Genomic DNA, 7,939 nt, shown 5'->3' on the forward strand with positions numbered 1-7,939 from the left:
AAGCCATCCAACATGTTCGTCGACTCCATGAGCAGAGTTTACTCTATCTCCTGAATTTCCTCCCTGAGCTAGTTCCGCTGCACTTTGCGATGAGTCAATATGGCAATCGTTTGTGCCTTCTAAAAAATTAAAATTAAATAAGTCAGTACAAAATTGACTAACCATGACAAAACTAGCTTAATTCAATTTATACATGTATAAAACCAACATTATAAATCAAGAAAAATAAATCATCTCAATTTTCAGAAGTCTAAGTCGCCTAATCCATTGGACTGGTCGATTGAGAATCAAGATCTTAAGCTCAGTCTATTGTCTTCGTTAGAACTAATCTAACTGGACTAGGATATTTTACATATGTTCTGTTCTTGTTTAATCTAAGCTCATTTCAGCCAATCTCAGACTTATTGTTCAAACTCAGGTTCATTTGATCAAACCAATACATATTTAGTTTTAGTTTAACCCATTAGAATAAATCTAATCATTTGATCAAATTTGACCTAATCAAATCAACATAAATTGATTCTGATTTGAATCAAACGAGTTCGATTAAACTAATTAATGATTTAAACCATATTGAAATCTAATGGTCTGATTGGACCAATATAGTTCAAATCCATTTTGACTTGAACCTAACCGGTTAAAAAAAACTTTTTATTATTTTTTAAACCTACAGTTATTCTCACATCAAAGAAAAAAAAATTCTTTCCTTTGCGTTTTTTTTCCTTCGGGAGAATCAAATCTCACGTTCCCCTCTTTTAATTTTTTTAATCAAACTTCTTCTCACGGATTTATGAAGAAGCTTCTTAATCGATTGTTTTAATCGATTAAATTTGTTTAACCGATTGCTTTAATCGATTAAAACAATTTAATCGATTATTTTAATTGATTAAAATAGTTTCTTCATTTTCTACTCTTTGCACAGTATCTCTGTCACACATTCCATGCCGCTGCCGTGACGAGTGCGGCGGCCGGAGCGGATGCCGAACACGGTAGCTAGAGAGACTGTCGACGCTAGCATCCCAACGCAGTCACTGGTGCTCTCTGGAAACAAAAGCCGATACAACCACGGAATACTGTCGCCAGTGTTCTCCTTCGAGGTGAGCCCGGTGGAAATTGCATATGATCACAATTTCCTGTCTCGACTCTACACTAGCACCTATGGCGGTGAGAAACATGATTGCAGACTTGTGACTCTGTCGCTGGCCTCTCAAGTCTACCCTCCGACCATGGATCTCTTAGTGATGTTCAACACCTTGCGATGTGTGTGGAAAACAAGATAAATTCACGATTTTCCTTCATGCAGGATTTCTTCCATTCTAATGCTCTAATACCAATGATGAAAATAGAACAGAAATAGATAGTAAATCCCTTGCGCTACGGAAGATCTTGGAGAGATTGACAGAGAAAACACCGGATGGAGGAAGTTGTATCTTGCTATCTGCAAAAAGGTTACGTAGATGAACGCTTCTCGACGATTCCACAAACCAAATCCCTCATTTCCGTGAATGTACTCCCTCATCCTTTTGATTTGCTTGGATGCTCTTAAAGGGAGAAGAGTGAACATCATTTGTCCACTCTCTCAGCAACGTGTGCCTTTCACTTGGCAATGTGTGCAGTAACTACACATGTCCAAGCACACATCCAACACTAATAAGGATTCAAAATTTAAATGCAAGAACTACATTTAAATGTTGTAAACTAAATTATACTGACAACAACAGATCTGAAGATTCTCACTTTTAGTCGTCAGAGCAGCATTACAATATCGTATAGGGCTTTTCTGATCAACGCGAATGAGTGAAAGTTATTTGGATTGATATTCTTGAGCTGCTGGTCGAACTCTCCTTTTATAACCCCATCTGGGCACCTGGATCCCCTCCCAGGCACCTGGAGTGTGCTGACATGGTGAGCTCTCATCGAAACTTTATTCGAGAAGTTTATTAATGTCCGATCGCCCGAACCACCTCCGGGCGCATGTATTGCCGACGTGGGTCGGCCAACCAACGCGTGACACTGTAGCTCAAAGATAAACTTTTGCGTTCCGAGCGCCTAGACCCGTTTGGGCCGCCGGACCATCCAGCTGCCCCCGCTGCCACCCGGGGACTCCTCTTCATTGCTGACTCGGGTACCTAGAGAAACTCTGGGCGCTAGGACGTTCGAACACCTGGGCATGCTCCTGACGCCTGGACTCCTCTTTTTCAGCCATCAACTTTCTACAACACAAGGTTAGTGCAAGCACAAATAATAGATAAAGAAGAATAATTTTGACAATCTTCAGATTGTCCGGTTTTGACTTTAAGTTTTGCTAAAACTCTAGGTCAGACCTACGTCTACTATTCTCTCTATAGGGAATGTGTTATCACATACTCCTATCAGGAGAGATTACCTTTTGCAAATCGATCCTCCAGACTATCTAGACTTTTGCTCGGCATCCTAGACCTCAGGACTTTCCGTTGGACGTTCGAACCCTGACCCGTTCAGTCTTCCGCCTGGTGTTCGCGACCCCTAGGACTTTCACCTAGACCTAGTGTCCTCAACCCTAGGATTTTGCCCACGTCTTCAACCTGCCAAGACTTTGCCTAGTCCCATGGATCAAGACTTATTGCCTAGCCATAGCTAAGACTTTCCACCTGCCTAGTGTCCACTAGAACTTCTTTACCTAGCTTCAACTAGGACTTTCATCTTTCCTAAGATCACTTAGGACTTTCTTACACGCTCAATTAGATTTGTTAGATCACAACATAACTTAACTTTGAACCTTTACCAAATATCAAAAATACAATTTTGATTAGCTAGTGCTTTAAGCACCAACAATCTTCCCCTTTTTGATTTATGACAATGTAGTTCAAAATTAAGTAAAAACATTCAAAGTAATAATGTAAGATTTGTAGAACAAATAAAGTAATATTTTAAAGTCAAATAACAAAAATGAATCCCTTAAATGTTACTCTTTCTCAATTTAAACATTTTACTTTACTTTTAATACATTTTTCTCCTCCTTTGACATATATAAACAAAAATACTAAGTAGAGAAAAGCTATTAACTTGTAAAAATAGTTCTTAAATTTGAAAACTTCTTTTGAGAAATACTTCTCTTTGAAAGTATTAAAAAAAACTTAAATAACAACATAACTTTTAATCCTTTTAAAATAAATTAACTTTAAGCTCCCCTGAAAAATAGCATTTAACCTTGAAAAACATCTAACTTTTAAAATATTCTTTTCAAAAGAAATACTAAGCTTTGAAAATACTTAGTTTATGAAAGAACTTTGCTTTAAAAAAATTAGCTTTTAATTTCCTTTTTCTCTTTAGTTTTTAACACCACCTTAGCCCCTTTTAAAGACATAACTTGAAAGAATACTTAGCTTTAAAAAGGAATGATACTTTTGAAAAACTATTTAGCTAAATATTTAGTAGTTATACTTAAAAAGAGAACTACTAAATATTTAGCTTTGAAAAGAATCTCTTAAAACAAATACTTAGCTAATTCCTTAGCTTTTAAAGAGAACCACTTGACTTAACTTTTGAAAAATTACTTGATTTTGAAATACTTCACTTCAAAACAACACTTAATTTTTAAATCAATACTTTTGAAAAATAAAATACTTAAGTTTTAACGTCCTTTTTTTCTCTTGATTAATGCCTTAAAAAACTTTCTAAGTAAGTGCTTTAAGTTTGATGGGACTTTAAAATTTGGTAAACTTAATGGCATGATTATAATCCTAGGGTCTAAGCATGGGAAAATCAGAATAAGTTTAAAAATATATTTAAAATAATTATCTATTTTCCTAGCATCTCATCTATTTTAGATTTTCAAATATGGTAGCCTTATGTATTTCGAGCGATGAATAATTCCATTAATTAAGAATTAATTTGATTTAGAGTTTAATCATATGATTTGAATTAAGTTAAATTTAAGTTTGTTAATTGATTTAAATTCTAGTTGAACTTGGATTTAGTTCAAATCATTTTTGGATTAAAGTTTTGAAATTAATTAAAGTTTAGAAAATTAATTAAGGTTTTGAAATTAGTTAATATTTTGATATTAATTAAGATTTTAAAATTAATTAAGATTTTGAAATTTGGTTTGGATTACATTTGATTAAGTGAATTAATTTATGTTTGATTAGAGTTTGGGTTACATTTGATTAAGTGAATTAGTTTATATTTGAATTAAGTTTGGTTTATATTTGAACAAAGTTTGGTTATGTTTAATCTAATTTAATTTAATTTGATTTAGATTTAATTAAGTTTGATTTGGTTTGATTAAGATTAATTTGAGTTTGATTAGGTTTAATTAAGTTTAATTTCATTAGATTAAGTTTAATTTGAATTTGATTTAGTTTTAATTAAGTTTAATTTGAATTTGATTTAGTTTTAATTAAGTTTAATTTGAATTTGATTTAGTTTTAATTAAGTTTAATTTGAATTTGATTAAGTTAAGTTTAATTTGAATTTAATTAGGTTAGACTTGGTTTGACTAATTTTCATTTTTAACCTAAATTCACCTCACCATTTTCTAGATTTTTAATTATGGAACCTTATGAGTTTTGTGAGATAATTATTAATTTTATCTTCAATTTAAGTTGAATCTATAGATTGATTTACATTTGAGTTGCGCTAAGGTTTAACAGTTAGTTGGTTAAATATCCATTTCGATAATCGATTTTTAGGCTATGGTGAGGCACGAGGCCTTATTGGGTATTGGAGCAACAACCACTTCTAGACAAAGCCTTTTAAGGAAATTAAATATTTAGCTTTCTTTCTAAAAATCCTTAGTTAAACTAGTCAAGTGTCGATCATGCTGGGATTTTCTATCCGCAAAAATCGCTTTTTGAGTTGCAGAAACCCCGAAATCCCATGCCACTAGATCCGTGCGAAGATAAAAATTGCATGTACTTGTTTTTCTATCCTAGATCTACTCTAGATCTATATGGTTAAGAGATTACCCTTGATGCGAAGCCCTTCGCTTATCCCGCTTGTCCAAGGTTGCCGGATCTCAAGAGTGTCAAGTGAACACCCCTTTATGTGTATCCACACGAACGATTAGGTGGAGAAAAACCTCTTAAGTGTGCTAGCGCCCAAGAAGGTTTCGGCCAAGGTGGAGGAGAGGGAGAGAAGAGAAGAAGAGAGGATGAAGAAACCTTGAATGAAAATAATTCACTCACTTGTAACTCCCACAAGTGGCCGGCCACAATAAAGAGGTTTTAAACCTCCATGGGATATCAAGAGTCACAACTCTTGATCTTTCTCATGAGGTGGCACACACATAAGCCAACCTTGATGATGTGGAACATCATCATTGGCCCACCTTATGCCAACTCACAAATGAGGTGGCAAATGGTCAAGTCAACGTCAAGTCAAACTTGACCTTTCATCTTCCCTCTCAAGTCAAGTCAAACTTGACCTCTTCTATCCCATGGTTGATCAAATCTAACCATTGGTCCAAACCAACTTATTTAATGAATCTATATTCATTGAATTAACTTAATTCAATGAGTTATAATCTAAATTAGACTCATTTAACATATGAATCAAATTGAGTCCAACTCAATTAGTCTAATTTGGATTACTCTTAATCCAATTTGGTTCATCCCATGAACCTAATCCTCTATGTTCATCATATGAACCTAATCTCCATCTAATTGCCCTTTGTGTGTGACCCTATAGGTTCTTATAACGTTGACAATGCCCCTAAACCCATTTAGAAGTATAAGTAATGAGCGGTATCTAGCAACACATCATTACTGTTAGAGTGTATACTAAAAGCCTAGCTTTTGGTATAAACATTTATCTAGAAATAAGAATCACATTGGTCAAATGTCTACATTTATGATAAATGTAGTTGTTCAATTAATTTATATTGTAGATAACATGGTGTGTGGTGTCACACACAGAGGATCTTGTTATCAGTACCTTATAAATTATAAACAGTAGCTCACGACCATAATGGAAAGGAACAAACCATTGGAAGGTCGTAGTGTAATTAGGTATCAGTTTATCTTGACTGTATAATTACACTAGTACACTCAGAGTGTATTGAGTAGGACCATTTGAGGTCGTTTCTTTTATACTGACTTTATAAAGAAACAAAGACCTCTGTTATTATGGAAGTGTGTGCTCTTAATCCTAATATAATAACAAGAATATATATTTGATATTTATTTCTTTAATTTATCAATGGGTGAGATTTAGTTCGATGAATCAATAAGCCCGATAAGTTGGGAAATGGTATCACTTATAGTGTGTGTTGTTGATTATAGAAGGAAACTGTGTCCTAGAGATACTAGGTTGATAATGTCCCCAAGAGGAGTTCATAAAGATTTTCATGTTAAACCCTGCAGGTGGACTTAGTCCGACATGACGATAAGGTTGAGTGGTACTACTCTTGGACTAAGATATTAATTAAATGAGTTGTCAGTAACTCACTTAATTAGTGGACATTCGATATCTTAAACATAGGGAGACTAACACACTCATAATAAGAAGGAGCCCAAAAATGTAATTTGGGATTGGTGCGGTAGTTCAATAATAGTTCTCTAGTGGAATGAATTATTATTGATAAAATTAAGTTGTGTGTTCGGGGCGAACACGAGATGCTTAATTTTATCGGGAGACCAAAACTAATTCCTCCTCTCGGTCCCTATCGTAGCCTCTTATTTATAGAGTACTATACCCACCTATACCCACCTTCTATACCCACCAATAGGGGGCCGGCCAAGCTAGCTTGGGAACCAAGCTAGGGCCGGCCTAGGTATAAAATTGGGTGGCCGACCCTAGCTTGAACCCAAGCTAGTGGGGGTCGGCCAAATTAAATTAAAAAGGGATTTTAATTTTAATTTTTATTATGTGGAAGAAATAATTTATTAAAGAGAATTAAAATTAAAATATCTCTCTTGTAAAAGATCTACAAAAGATTAAAGAAAGAGATTAAATCTCTTTCCTTATTTGTAGATTGGTGAGATATTTTATTTTCTCTTTAAAATTATCCACATGTTGATAAAATTAAAATTATAGAAATTTCCTTTTATCAACCATGAAGAGATTTTTAAAGAGAAATTTTATTTTTAAAATTTCCGGAAACAAATTAGGAAGTTTTAATTTGTTGATTAAAACTTGTCTAATTTATTTCCTCTTGATGTGGCCGGCCATTAGAGATTAATTGGGGAAATATTATTTTATTTTTCTCAATTAAATCATGTCAAGGGAATTAAGGAAATTTTATTGTAATTAAATTTCCTAATTTGCCTAGGCCAAGGAATATAAAAGAAGGGGTGAGGGTGCCTTCACAAGACACAACAACCTCTATTATTCTCCCTCTCCTATTCTTTGGTGTGGCCGGCCAACATCTTCTCCCTTTCTTCCTCTTTGTGGTGGCCGAAATTCTCTATTGCTTGGAGCTCTTGTGGAGGCCGGATACTACTTGGAGAAGAAGAAGAAGAAGAAGGAGAGAAAGCTTGCATCTCTTGGAGCTTGGTTGGTGTTTTTCTTCTTCCTTGGTGAAGCTTTATTTTTTGTGGCCGAACCTAGCTAGGAGGAGAAGAAGGTGGTTGGTGGTTTCTCATCTTGGAAGATCGTTGCCCACACAACGTCCGAGATTAGAAGAGGAATACGGTAGAAGATCAAGAGGTTTTCTACAAGGTATAACTAGTAATTTTTCTTTCCGCATCATACTAGTTATTTATGGAAATAATACCAAATACAAGAGGCTTACGATTCTAGAATTTCGAATATGTTTTTCGATGTTGTGTTCTTTTGTTTTTTCTTTTCCTTGTGATTTGATTGTTCTTTTCGGTTAACCTAAAGTTATTTTAGGAAATTAAATATTAGCTTTCTATAAAAGGTTTTGTCTAGTCGGTGGTGGTTGCTCCCATATCCAAGAAGGTCGTGTGCCTCGCCACGTCGATCGGGAACCAATTATGGAAATTAATATTTAATG

This window comes from Zingiber officinale, chromosome 6A (assembly GCF_018446385.1).
Source record: "Zingiber officinale cultivar Zhangliang chromosome 6A, Zo_v1.1, whole genome shotgun sequence".
NCBI classification, from domain to species: Eukaryota; Viridiplantae; Streptophyta; class Magnoliopsida; order Zingiberales; family Zingiberaceae; genus Zingiber; species Zingiber officinale.